Source organism: Triplophysa dalaica, chromosome 16 (assembly GCF_015846415.1).
Source record: "Triplophysa dalaica isolate WHDGS20190420 chromosome 16, ASM1584641v1, whole genome shotgun sequence".
Taxonomy (NCBI): Eukaryota; Metazoa; Chordata; class Actinopteri; order Cypriniformes; family Nemacheilidae; genus Triplophysa; species Triplophysa dalaica.
This window is the reverse complement of record NC_079557.1, coordinates 19,102,679-19,117,267: the sequence shown is the minus strand read 5'-3', so window position 1 is coordinate 19,117,267 and position 14,589 is coordinate 19,102,679.

Genomic DNA, 14,589 nt, shown 5'->3' with positions numbered 1-14,589 from the left:
GAAGATGCCATTTAGATTTTATGTAAATAAAATGTAGATCTAGAGCGAGATTCCAAAACAAGATAGTCTGGGCTGCATTATTTTGTCAGATTATAGATGTCTGCAGTTAGAAAGTGCAGATCAACAGATATCAGCAGCACATGTATGCGTTCAGCTGAAGCATGGTAATAACAGTGAACTTTTCAAACCCGTCATGTCCCTGTCCGTATGACCTGTTTCTGTGTTAAGGGTACAGAATGGCGCTCTGCAGTAGCATTATGCAATCACACCTGGGAGAATGGAGCAATCCATTTTTCACGGGAAAGAGGGTAGCGGCCAGTCGGTGGAGGAAAGAGGAGATTGGGGGGATTTCAGGTTAATGCTTCAAAGGACCTGTGTTCAGTCATTGCCAGCAGGTAATTTTTCAAAACAGCCACAGCAGACTCAAAAATATGTAACAGGACAGTCATGTTATTTGTGATACTGACATCACGTCATCTTCTTTTAAAAAATGTTTTGCTTGAAAGTATTTGCTTATTTATTTGAAGTGAACCTGATATTTTGATATTTGAAAGGTATGCTTAAGGGATAGTTCGCCCAAAAATTAAAATTCTGTCTTCATTTACTCATCCTCAGATTGTTCCAAACCTCTAAACGTTTCTTTGTTCTGCAGAAGACAAAGGAAGATATTTGGAAAAATGTCAGTAATCAAACAGATCTCACCCCCCATTGACTCCCATAGTATTTATTTTCCATACTATGACAGTAAATGGGGGATAAGATCTGTTAGGTTATTGACATTCTTCTAAATATCTTTCTTTGTGTTTAGCAGAAAAATAAATCTATACATGTTAAGAACAACTGAGGGTGAGCAAAGATTACAGAATTTCACGAATCATCCCTTTATAATGGTTAAATAAACCAATTAAACCATTTAATTAAAAAAAAGTATTTTTTAGCAGTTGACTAAAGTTGAGTTGAGTTGTCCCTGGCGGTCTATTTATTTATTTTTTGGAAAATATAATGATATTGACATTATTTTGAAGAATAAAATGACAATTTAAGAGGGTTTTTATCTTGTTTGAAACCAACATGTGGTTTCTTGTTATAGTGCAAGGTTTTTAAAACATTTCTGTTCATTGAAATCAAGTGCTAGGCCTATTTAAAAAAACTTAAAAACACAAAAATGAAATCAAATGTTGCCTTAGCAATAAAGTGAAACATGATATTTACAGAAAACAATTAAAAACTAAAAACACAACTATATTTTATATCAAAGATATTTCTCTGTTGAGATTCAATTCTTAACATTCAAACAAATCCTACAGCCTGCGCATCACTAGTCAAAGCACTATTTATTATAGGATTATTGAGTGCTCATGTCAAGATAAGCTTTATAGTAATGTCTTTTCCCTCAGGGTTGCAACCAGAAGCGCTGACAGTATTTAAATGTATAAACTGCAACTTTTATCCCCTCAGTCACCTCAGAATCATGTCACAATGCTGCTGCATGTGATATTTAGAGATTCTTTTTATTTATCCATGATAATTACGTCCAACCCAAAGAATCGGAACAACAGCCACTGTGCTGTAATTGCAGATCTTCAACAACAGGAGCAGGGTCAGACCTCAGACAATAGGAAGAGAAGCCAGGCTCAATTTCATCTATATATAGTTGGCCAATTTTCCAATGGTTTTCAGCCTTTCGGATCTCAAATTGTTTGTGAGATTGTTTGTTTTCTGTTTTTTTCTTCTTCATTGGGATACTTCCTGACACACCCACCTCAACAAACAGCAGAGATCAGAACAAAATAAAAGACAGAGTGTATATTGTAATGTAATGTTATATAATATAATATTTACATAAAATAAATATTTTCTTAAAAAGATCTTCCATTTATATACAATATGATATAAATAAAATAATACAACACTGGAATATTTCCTAACACTCCCACCTCTACAAACAGCAGACATCAGAACAAAAGAAAAGACAGTGTATAACATGATATGATACGATATGGTGCTGTATGGTATAGTATAATAAATAATATATTTTCTTAAAAACAGATTCCAGTTATATACAATATTATATGTTATTACAAAAAATAATACAACAGGTCTGTATAGTAACTTTACTTCCCTGCTTCTATCCTACATTTAGAAAGCTAACTCCATTCACCTATTCAATGTCATTACATGGAAGTTCAGACTGTCCATGCTCTTCCTCTTTGGCTACGACAGCAGTGACACAACTGGAGGAATAGAGAGGGGGGATTTTAGATATTTCCTCTCTAATTTCCTCCTCTCCCAGCAGCGCTAATGGTCGAAAATGTTCGGTGCTAAAGAGCGTCTCCCGGCAGACATCGCTCAATACCAGGGCTAGAAACATCTCCTGCAGTTCATCTCTCTCCATTCTGTGCAAATGCATGAGGTTCCAGCCCCCCGCTCTCTGCCAGGGATGGGCATAAATACATGTAAATGTATTTAAAATACAAATACAAAATACTGTGTGGAAAAGTGTATTTAAATACAAATACAAAATACTGTGTGGAAAAATGTATTTAAATACAAATACAGTATTTTGTATTTTGAAAATACACAAAATACATGTGAAATTGGTGATTCAGTGCAGGTACCCCTATTAGGCTAAAATCTATCTGGGCCTATTCTAAATGCCAAAAAGCATGATGTGTTTAACTGCTAAGAAACTTTCGTTTTCATTTTATTTACCGCTTCCCTTCCCCTGCCTGGTAGGAAATACATAACTACAAAAAAAGACACTTTATAAAATGTTTTATTTTATTATGTTTTATCACCCACGGTGGCTTAACGGTTAGCACGTTCGCCTCACACCTCCAGGGTTGGGGGTTTGATTCCCGCTTCCGACTTGTGTGTGTGGAGTTTGCATGTTCTCCCTGTGCCTCGGGGGTTTCCTCCGGGACTCCGGTTTCCTCCCCTGGTTCAAAGATATGCATGGTAGGTTGATTGGCATCTCTGGAAAAATTGTCCGTAGGGTGTGAGTGCGTGAGCGAATGAGTGAGTGTGTGTGCCCTGCAATGGGTTGGCACTCCATCCAGGGTGTATCCTGCCTTGATGCCCCGTGACCCGAGGTAGTTCGGAAAAGCGGTAGAAAATGGATGGATGGATGTTTTATCACCATCATAACTTCAAACTCAGTAACAAAAATAGAAAGTTTGTCTAAAATAAAAAATAAATAAAATTAGAATTTGGCATTATTCAACCAAAGGTTGTTTTTTTTCTACTAAAAGCTAAAGATTTTGTGTGGTGTATCATTAATCAGTGTCATCACAGATGCACACAATCAATACAGATTGTTGGGTTGTAGCTACAGCTGAAGCTCACGTGCATGAATGTTAGGGCTGGGGAAGGGCGTGTCTGGCCTGAATTATGTTGGTTGATGCAAGAAAACACCCTGATAAAAAGGTTGACTGGCTCAAAGTATTTTGAGTATTTTGAAAATACAAAAATACTCATCTTAAATGTATTTAAATACAAATTACATTAGATTTTTCCAAAGGCTTTAAAATACAAAATACAAAATACTATTTTGTATTTCAAATACGTATTTTAAATACATGTATTTGAAATACTGCCCATCCCTGCTCTCTGCTTACTCTCCTCCTTCCACCAGGGAGAGGGCTTATGGGTAATTGAGGAGACTGGAACTCGGCATAATTGGAGCTGTGTGATAATGGAGCGGGGCAATCTGAGTGCCTCATTCAGGAGGGAAACCACTATGCAAGAGCTTTCACTTAAAGGCACGACACATACAGAGACCTATTTTCACATGAGTGTGTTTTATTAAAGGTTACGGGGAACTTGGAGAAGGGTTCCTTTGTCTTCATGCAACTTCATGCTTATATTCAACCTTAATAAAACACAGAGGAACCAGCTAGTCGTATTCGTACATTTCACTTGCTGGTTTTGTTTAAAGGATGTGTTGAATATTTTTTTAATTCTGACATTATTCTAATCGATTTGTCTCATATATTGCCTGGGGGTTATATTTTTTACAATTAAATTTTTACTGGATATATGTTTGCTCAAATAATGTGATCGGTCTGCTTGAAAAATACTCTTAACAGGCAACAGTCCTCAGTGGCGCATTCCCCCAACACTGTTACAACCATGGGCTTATAGAACCGCTCAGACCGACCGTGGGAAGAAAGCTTATTTTACACTTCAACTGATGATTGAAGTCAAACATAATGTGTGACATTGTACCACAAAACCAGTTATAAGTAGCATATATATTTATATATATGTATTTGTAGCAATAGCCAACAATACAATGTATGGGTCAAAATTATAAAAAAAAATATTACTGCTGCTCACTATTTAGGGAATAACACACTCAAGTTTGAATCTAATTAAAGCTTAAAATTTCTGTTTTCGGGTTCATCTTCTCTCCATTACGTCATTACAACGTTAAAACAAACATGTGTCTTTTTAGCACCAGAGCCTCTGATGGATAACTTTTAATACCAATTTCTCAAGATTTTGCAGCCTCAGATTGCAAATTTCAAAGTGTTATATCTCGGCCAACTAGTGTCCTATCCTAACTTATTTATTCACCTTTCAGATGATGTGTAAATCTCAATTAAAAAAAAAATCTTGAAAATCACATATCTAAAATTCTTTCACTAAACAATGTGTTATTATACATTTTTCTTGAGATTTTAGCCACACAAAGGGATGGCAGGTGGACTATGTGGCACTTTTAGACATTTTCCACTAGTAATAACTTTATTATTGAGGTCTCACCAGTTCAAATGTTCAATCTCATTCCTCTATGGACATTTAATGAAAGCTCAGAGGCCACGGCTGCACATTTACTACACATATAACCACGAAAACTTATTCCCAATGACTCTTTGTCTTCTCAGCGGGACAAAGAGGCACTTAAGTGCCCCGCTCGCAATGTTTTAAGTGTGTTTCTCTGTCTAATTGGGCAATTTGCTCTCTCAATACTGCCTCTATAATTGAACCCTGCTCACAGAAAATGAAATTTGATGCTGTATGTCACCCTTAATAGTCTTCACTCCGAGTCACACAAAAAAGAAAGAAACAGAAGCAGAAATAAAGGGAAAAACGAAAATGAAAGCAAACAAGGGCATGCTAAAGTTTTCTGGGAAGCAAAACCTTCATCCTTGTGAAAATGAAAAATACTGTGCTTTAAAATCTGCACAAAACCTTCATAAAATAATTGCTGCACAAATGAGTTCGATGAAAATTAGGCAAACTCAAATGTAGTTAATTATTTTATGAACTTCAGATCTGTGCCATTTTTCTCTGGGTTCACAGTAAATAAACAAAACCCCAGTCATGCAGTTTTAATGACACAAGGGCAAGTAAATGATTAAATTTCCATTTTTTGGGTGAAAAATTCTCTTTAATTTGAACATTGGTCCTCTGATTCCATGCCAAACTGATTGCCAGCATCTAAATGCTTTTTTCCCTGCCAAAGTTGCCTTTGTAACCTTGTTGATTGATTCTTCGCAAATGTCAGGGTTTACTTTAAATGCCTTCTCATACTTTACACTTTCGGGCGGTTATAAATCAAGAGGGAAGAAGTGGATGTCATAAATTTCCCTAGGATACATAACCTTCAAAGACATCCCAGCATGTTTGATTGTGCCGCAGAAATGTATCATCCTCTGGGTGTCTCTTACACTTGAAGATCTGCATAGCTATCAGGTTGATGCATTATTTATTTGTCAATGTCTTCAAAGGACATAATTCATAACATTTATGACACACTGTTGCATACTGTATAAAAAACCCTGTGCATTGCTGATTACTTAGAGCTTTGGTCAATTTTGGCCATGTACCTAAAAAATGTCAATTAATTGTTCATAACTTTTATCACAGGGGCATGCGTCCTTGAAAATCTATACCTTTGAAGTATGTGTTCCATTAACTAGACAAATAGAGTGCAAGGAATATTTCATAATTGCCACCTTGATGCAACTCTATGGCTATCTTGTCTCAAATAGTACTTGTGTTTTGTGCGTACCTGAACGTGCATTATATCTCGCTTTATAGATTGCACAGGGCTGTACAAAAAAGCTCTTTGTCTTGTCGTAAAAACCTGAGTAAGCACAATCCGGTATAATATGACTGTGGTTTAGTGTTTTACTGTCTTACTGTCGCCTGAAAATAATGTTCCCTGCATAATGCGATAACATGAGACGATATGTTTTAGCTTGCTTGCTAATAGCGCAAGACTGCATATCGTGTACCCAGACAGCTTTTTATCTACCGCAACACAAGCTGTAGTCGGGTACTAGCATAATTCATGTTTTGCAAATTGAAAGGTGATGCTGCTCACTGTATGTGTTGTAACATGAATAGATAGTATGTGGATGTATGGTTAACATATATACGTATATATTATCAGTGGAAATAGTTTTAGGACTGCATGAAAGGGAGTAGTATTTTAACCAAAAAAAAGCATACGTTAAATAACTAGAACATGATATGCCTTTTGTTCCACATTACCAGGAATTTACAGAGCCAATACATGTACCATTGATTTCAATGGAGCTTCAATAGGCTTTCAACCCCTCATTTTGGGTCCCTGCCGGGCTTCACTGGAGACTAAATGATGCAACTATGCTTCAGAAAAAATAGAACTGTGTGTTGAACACTGGCCTTTGAATCAATGCATTTGTGCTCTGCTTCCCTTCATATTTATGGGCGATCTCTCTTTACATTCTCAAACAACTGGCACAATAATTAAAATGCAAAATTAGCACAAAAAACAAAACATAGTAATATACAAAACTGATAGTACTTCTAAACACAACCAAACCAGGGGACTAACATAAAGGCGGTGTTATATTTCACACTTTTGTTGTATAGTTTTATAGAGCTTATAGCTTTAATGATATAGTCTTGTCTCTTGCAATTACAGCTTTACATTTCATGTTTTAATTAAAATTGTTAAATAATATCAATGTGCTAGTTTTTTAAGGTGCATGAAAGCAACCATCCGTCAAGGACCATACGATACTGAGTGTATGTGTTCAACCCATTCCCAAGGCAGTTCGTGGGATAGACACAAAATTTGGAATCGATTAATTTGCATTAGTTTACACAAATATCCCTATTTTTCCCTGTCAGTGAGCACAACCTTTCTTTCACGTCACTCATCACTACCTTCCATATACAAACTGCGTGTGTATTCACATTTATAAATATACATAAACTGATATCAAAATAAGTGATAAGTGGCTAACCAACAACCTACGTCACCCCAAACCATAAAATCACAGCAGCGAAGGCTAATTTAGCTAAAAACATGAGTTTCACAAGGTGGCAAAACAACGATAAAAGGCTCCCCTAACCCCGCCCCTATACCTAATATCACTGAGGAAAATTGAAATCATAACAAAACGTACCAATGAGATCGTAGGAAATAGGAATTCAAACGAATGAGACACCTTTTAAAATCGGTATGAATTCCCATAAGATTGCATTGATTTATATTTATATGAAAGATATCACATATTTAAATACATTAGATTGAAAGACGTGCTGCGTGACATGAAAAAAAGTCATGCTGACTGACACGTAAAAGGGGGAAATTCATGTCAGCAAACACAAAATAAAGAGTCATATGGCGCAAATACGTGTTTTTCTGTGTCTTTGATGTGTTATAAATTGCCCGTGCATGTATTAGACACATAAAATTGCAAAAATGTAAGTGTTGAAACAAAAGATGCATTCTATCTAAAAGCGATTGCTCAACCGGACCTGCTTGAAACGCCTCGTGTAACCACACCACCATAAATCCACATCATTTCGGGTATGACTTGACTAAGACCGCTCAAATGTAAATGCAACTTAATCGTCGCAGCAATGTCATGGAGACGTGTTTGTTTCGTTGCGAAATGAAAGCCTCTTTGTTTGCCCTTCCGAAAGATGAGAGAACCAAAAATGAATGGTTACATTTTATTTACAACACTGTTCCAGAAAAGTACAATTCGAACATTCAAGTTTGTGCTGCACATTTCACAGAAGATTGCTTCACGAACCTGGAAGATATCAAGACCGGTGTTGTGCCTAATTTGCACCCCCCGCCAGATTACGACTCCCATCATAGACTTTGATAGGGATTCGCTAATACTAGCCCCTCCCCCACACCCAACCCAAACACCTAATGTTAGTGTGGAATAGGGGACTCATAATCTGGCAGGGAGTCAAAAACTGGCAATGCATGAAAGCTTTGGTAAAAAAGTGGGGCCATTTGAACCATTATATCTGCGGATAACAGGCGCTTCAGATTTGCCGCCTGTAAGTATATTGTCATTGTAAAAGTCTTTTCTATGGACTAACGTAGGTTGAGTTTGTCGTGTGTTTGTGATCTGCAAATGCAGACAAGGGCGCAACATGAAAAAAGACAACATAAATCCTAATAATCAGTAATAATGTTCCAAGTAGAGGCATCAAAGGTGGTGATTATAATGGGGTTTATTGTCTCTGTTGAGTCGCTACGAGACGTGGCGTAACACTGGTTGATCAAGAAGGGCCAACACACTCGTGTTATGTATTATGTTCCATTCCCTGCAGTAATACGAGCTTGTTTCTATCTCATATAAACTCTGTATGATGTATATGGTTGTTTGTTTATAGTCTTTATGACTTCGTAAATGAAAGGTAAAACAGTTAGCTATAGTTTCTAACAAGGGACTTTAATAAATAATTAAAAAAGGACAAAACAAAAACCCACGATGGGGTAAAACAAGAACAAGGGTATCACAGGACATGACAACAGGAACAAGGACTGACTACACCTAACAAGACTGAAGATAAGATTTTACTTGGAGTACGAATAGCTAAATTAGACTGACAGATACAGGAACTCACCCACATGAATAGAATGACAATGAACCAGCACAGGACAAAAAACAGAGGGGCATTGAGTAATGGGACGAAACAGTTGTGGGGCGTGAAATCATTATGAGCACTAACAAGGAAACAAGAGGGCAGGAACAATGACGAGACCAGAGAGAGAGTATGGCGAGCCGTAAGTGCCAAAACTGTCTCTCTCCACTTAAAACATGGGGTTCTGTCATGATCCCGCCACTAGGCCAAGAGAAACATGACATGATGCGGCAGAAACATGACAACCTCTGCATTTTCCGGTAACTCTGCATTTACTTCCGGGGTTAGCCTATAAAAATGAGTCATCTCTGATCCTCTCCATTGCTCATACTGTAAACATGCATAAAATATAATGTTTGAAATTTTTGGAAACGTGTTAGACATGTGCCTTGTCAGACTTGAATTTCAAACAGCTCAACAGGTAATGTGGGACGCTAGCAGTGCCAACCCTGTTGAAAAAAACAGCAGATGGAGGGTATATATTTTGAATCTGGATTGCTGGTTTGTTTTGGTCCTTAGCTTGTTTTAGCTGGTCCTGAGCACATGACCAGCTTAAACCAACTAAGCACCAGTGCATGACCAGCTATGGACCAGCACATGACCAGTTAAAACCAGCACAAACCAGCATAAACATACCTAACCCATTATATGGTGTTTTTTTTCAACAGGGAAGACCTTTTGTTTAAATCCAAAGTAATCTGTGCACTGTAATATGTGTATGATATGTATACCCAAAATTCCCTTTGAATAAACATATCTTCCAGATGTGTAAATGTAAATGTATGGATAATAAACTTGCTGGAAAGATGATTTTTCAGCTTCATTATTAGCTCTCATGAACTGTGTTGTGTGCAACGTTTGATGAGAGAGAGTCTGTTCGGTGTCTGGCCTCTGGGGATGGGACACGTGAGGATGGGAGATGGGTGTCTTCATGTTGACAGGGTGCCTGGGGACCTTGCTTACAGAGACAGAAAATCACTCACAGGGCAAATGCTTCAAGGTTTAATTAGCGAGTCAACATAATCCAGCACATTTTAAGAATGTAACATCATTTTTAAGTCCTAGTCATTACTGCTAAAAATATGATTAGAAACAGGAGACTATAAATACATGTTTCAACATTTATTTATCATATATATATATAGTCCAATTTTTGCAGATTTTGATACTCTTGCTTTAAGGCTACTGTATGTATATGAATCTAGTCGGTTGCTGGATTACCTAAATGACCTGAATTTCATTATAGTTGTCCTTCTATGAATACTCTTACTGGGGCATTTAAATAGTTAAAGTGTGCCAATAGTTGATATGTTTTGGGGTCATTTTTGGTAAATGTAAGATGTTTAGAACAAACTTGATATAATGCTTTTGGTCAAATAATGGTTTGCTGCAAAGAAATGTATGGACAACAGCATTTGAACACATTCTTCTAAAAACATGTTTATCTATTACAGCATTATAACATTAATGCTATACCATACCATATTACAGAATTTTGTTGCAACACCTTTGGACTGGCCTTTTTCTATGACGGTATAACTGTACCCCTGTCTACAAGTCATTGATGGGTTTTGGTAATAATAGTTTGGTTCAAAGGTGTTCAGTTGGGCTTTATGCAGACCACTGAAGCGGAATCAATAATTTCTTTACGAAACTTGCTATGTGCACAGGGACATTGCCAGGCCTCGCTCAAACTGTTGCCATAAAATAAAAATAGATAATTTGCTAGTATGTCATCGCTGTAGCGTTAAGATTAGTAAATTGGTCATATATGTTCATTAGAGGGGGGCATATACAGTTGAAAGAAAAAGTTTGTGAACCCTTTGGGCTTACTTGGATTTCTTACTTGAAATTGGTCATAAAATGTGTTCTGATCTTCATCTAAGTCACAACAATAGAGAAACACAGTCTGCTTAAACAAATACCGCACAAACATTATACATTTTCATGTTTTTATTGAACAACATGTAAACATTCATAGTGCAGGGTGGAAAAAGTATGTGAACCTTTGGGTTTAATAACTGGTTGACCCTCCTTTGGCAGTAATAACCTCAACCAAACGTTTCCTTTAGTTGCAGATCAGACCTGCACAACGGTCAGGAGAAATTTTGGACCATTCCTCTTTACAAAAGTGTTTCAGTTCAGCAATATTCTTGGGATGTCTGGTGTGAATCGCTCTCTTGAGGTCATGCCACAGCATCTCAATCGGGTTGAGGTCAGGACTCTGACTGGGCCACTCCAGAAGACGTATTTTCTTCTGTTGAAGCCATTCTGTTGTTGATTTACTTCTATGCTTTGGGTCGTTGTCCTGTTGCATCGTCCATCCTCTGTTAAGCTTCAGTTGGCGGACAGATGGTCTTAAGTTTTACTGCAAAATGTCTTGATAAACTTTGGAATTCATTTTTCCATCGATGACTGTAATCCGTCCAGGGCCGGAGGCAGCAAAGCAGCCCCAAACCATGATGCCCCCTCCACCATATTTCACAGTTGGGATGAGGTTTTGATGTTGGTGTGCTGTGCCTTTTGTTCTCCACACATAGCGTTGTGTGTTCTTTCCAAACAACTCAATTTTGGTTTCATCTGTCCACAGAATGTTTTGCCAGTAGTGCTGTGGAACATACAGGTGCTCTTTTGCAAACTTCAAACGTGCTGCAATGTTTTTTTTGGACAGCAGTGGCTTCCTCTGTGGTGTCCTCCCATGAAGTCCATTCTTGTTTAATGTTTTCCTTATTGTAGATTTGTCAATAAACAAAGACAACGCTTCTTCAGAAAAGCAAACTCAAAACTGGTGTGTGTTTTTTATTGGACAGGCCAGCTTTAATCAACACATCCAATCTCATCACATTGATTGGACCCCAGGTTGGCTGACTCCTGGCTCCAATTAGCTCTTGGAGAAGTCATTAGCCTAGGGTTTCACATACTTTTTCCACTCTGCACTATGAATGTTTACATGTTGTGTTCAATAAAAACATGAAAACGTATAATGTTTGTGCGGTATTAGTTTAAGCAGACTGTGTTTGATGAAGATCAGAACACATTTTATGACCAATTTATGAAGAAATCCAAGTAAGCCCAAAGGGTTCTCATACTTTTTCTTTCAACTGTATATATATACTCTGTATATACAGTATATAACATTTCAACACTGTCTGACAGGAATTTTGATATTGTCATGAACTGTAATCTAGTAAAGAGTTTAAACGACACGGCTAAAACGAATATTATTGTTTGTTTAAGATGTAATGTAATGTGTATACAATGATACTGTAATGATATTATACACACACTGTATTTTCCACACACCGTGCATGTTTGTATCTCCTCTTTGCCCCACCTCTCTGAAGCGCGCTGATTTTTCACATAGCTCATCGCTCTGAAAAGGGAGGTGTGCTATGATTGGCCAGTTGGTTAATGCGTAGTGATTGGTCGAATACTAGAGCGTTTCACGGAAATTTAACACCATATTCGGATCATCAGGTTCCAAAGCAGCTGTACTAACAGGTGATAAAATATCATTGGAACTTCCTTATATCAATTCGAGATCTGATACTGAAAATGAAGATGATCAAGCTGATACATAAACTTTGCCAGCACGACTTAAGCAGGATGTAACGGATTGGTAAAGTTCCATCTTTTGTTGTTCTTATCAAAACCGATATGGTCAAAATCGAATCACAACGTCTCTGTCGCCTTCGTGCTGCATTTAAACAAGAAAGGTGTTTTGCTGATGATTCCCACTCTGTTGCATCACTAATTTGACATTGAGGAAACTGTATTTGAACATTATCTCCATTCTTGTACAGCCAGTTCCAATGATAAATAAAACAATATGCAGCTCTTCAGCAAGAGAGAGTAAATAATTTCTCATTATGCAGTACCAGAGAGAGATGAACAGGATGGGATGTTGGGAACAGAGAAAAGAAGAAGAGGTCAGAAAGAGAATTTGTCTGAGAAAAAGGGCTGGCAGTAACACCCCTGTGAAAACTGGCAGCACTTTCAATTTGTTTGTTTGTGCTTGACAGGCTGTGATTAATTATAGTACTGAAATCTCCATGGCTAACCTGGTTTCACTTCTTCAGTGGGAGAACGAGAGAGGCACGAAAAGAGGTACATTATTTCTCAAATTGGATGTTCATAAAACAGCAACAAACGGAGAATAGAGGTTTTTATATTGTATGAAGAAAATACTGTGAGCGATAGTAACAGTGCTGGTAAAGCACTTAGTGAGCATCATTAATAAGACACTAATATGGAGGAAAAGCTATCAATCTGATTTATTTCTTACTTATAATCAGTGTTACCCACAACACAGACACTGTATAATACTGCAGTATCTCATTAAATATGTATGTGTTAGATAAATATTTTATCGAATATCGCCACATAAAGTCAAGACACCCTCTTTCATTCTGTGTCTCTGAGAACATTAAAAGTTATGTATAACATGAGGGTTACTAAATTTTTCAAAAGATCACACACATATTCTACACACATTACTCTGTGAAGTGGACGGAACGGAAGGGACGCTTGGCAAAGAAGTCCAGGGCGGCTTTTTTCTGAGTCCATCCCTGGTTAAAGCAAAGTCCGTTTACGAAAGTCAACACAACCAGTCAACGATTTCAGTCAATAGCAAGACCACAGTCCTGTTCAAGTAATGGGGGAGGTATGTATTTCTATAATCACAGCTGCATAGCATATTTCCAGCAGCAGTTAAACCTGATATAAACTGGACAATGGTTTTTGTTTTTGAAGTTCATATAATACTAAAAACACCTCTTTGGAGGTTGCGTTAGCCTCCAAGCATGTGCACAGGTTGGCAAACACCTCACAAGACTCTCTGTAGGCCCCAGATAATCGTCAGTTTTATCGATTGACGTTTGGGCTCTTTTAACTGGAAGGCACAACTTCCTTTCCTTGAGCGGCCATATTAAGTGCTGCATTCCCTCCCTATTCATAGTAAATGCAGTGTTTATCTATCTATCATCTTCGGTTGAAGTCAAATGACGTAATCTCCAGTAAAAACTTACCCAGCAGCTTCAATTATAAAACATTATTATAAATGTAACTTTGTGATTCATAATAGGTAAAGAGATTTTTTTGTGAATTGCTCGCATGTGGTGTAGACAAGGTGTTAGGCTCTTCTGAAGCATTGCGTTTTATCATATTTTTTAGTTTTGATTGACTTAAACATTGTGCACCATGCATGGTAGAGTGTACAGCGAGTGTAGCGTAATATTAATAAACATTTCAGTGTTATTCACATCATTGTTTCACGTCACAAAAAAATGCCAGGGGCATTTCTGGTGTCTACTGTACATAATAACGCGCAAGGCTCTTGCACAAGCGACAGCCTCTGACGCCTGGCAGCAGGAACGGGTTGTGCTTTGGCTTTCTGAAAAAGTATGCTTGTTTGTTTTCCTCGAATGCTTGTTTAATTCTTTTCGGCAAGGCATAAAAACCCCCATTAGCTTGAAAGCCATAACTGAGAATAACCGCTATCTAAATAAGAATAAACAGTTCGAAGCAATCCAACGTTCTGGCCTTTAAACTGACTGTCTGCTCTCCAAGTCATTTCCAGGTGGTTGAATATAATAAGCCATTTGACAGCCAAGAAAATTTCCCCCCAGTGGCGGATGCTGATGGCTGAACTCTTTAATTGTCACCCAGCTGTCATTTTTAAGCTATGTTATGCTTCTC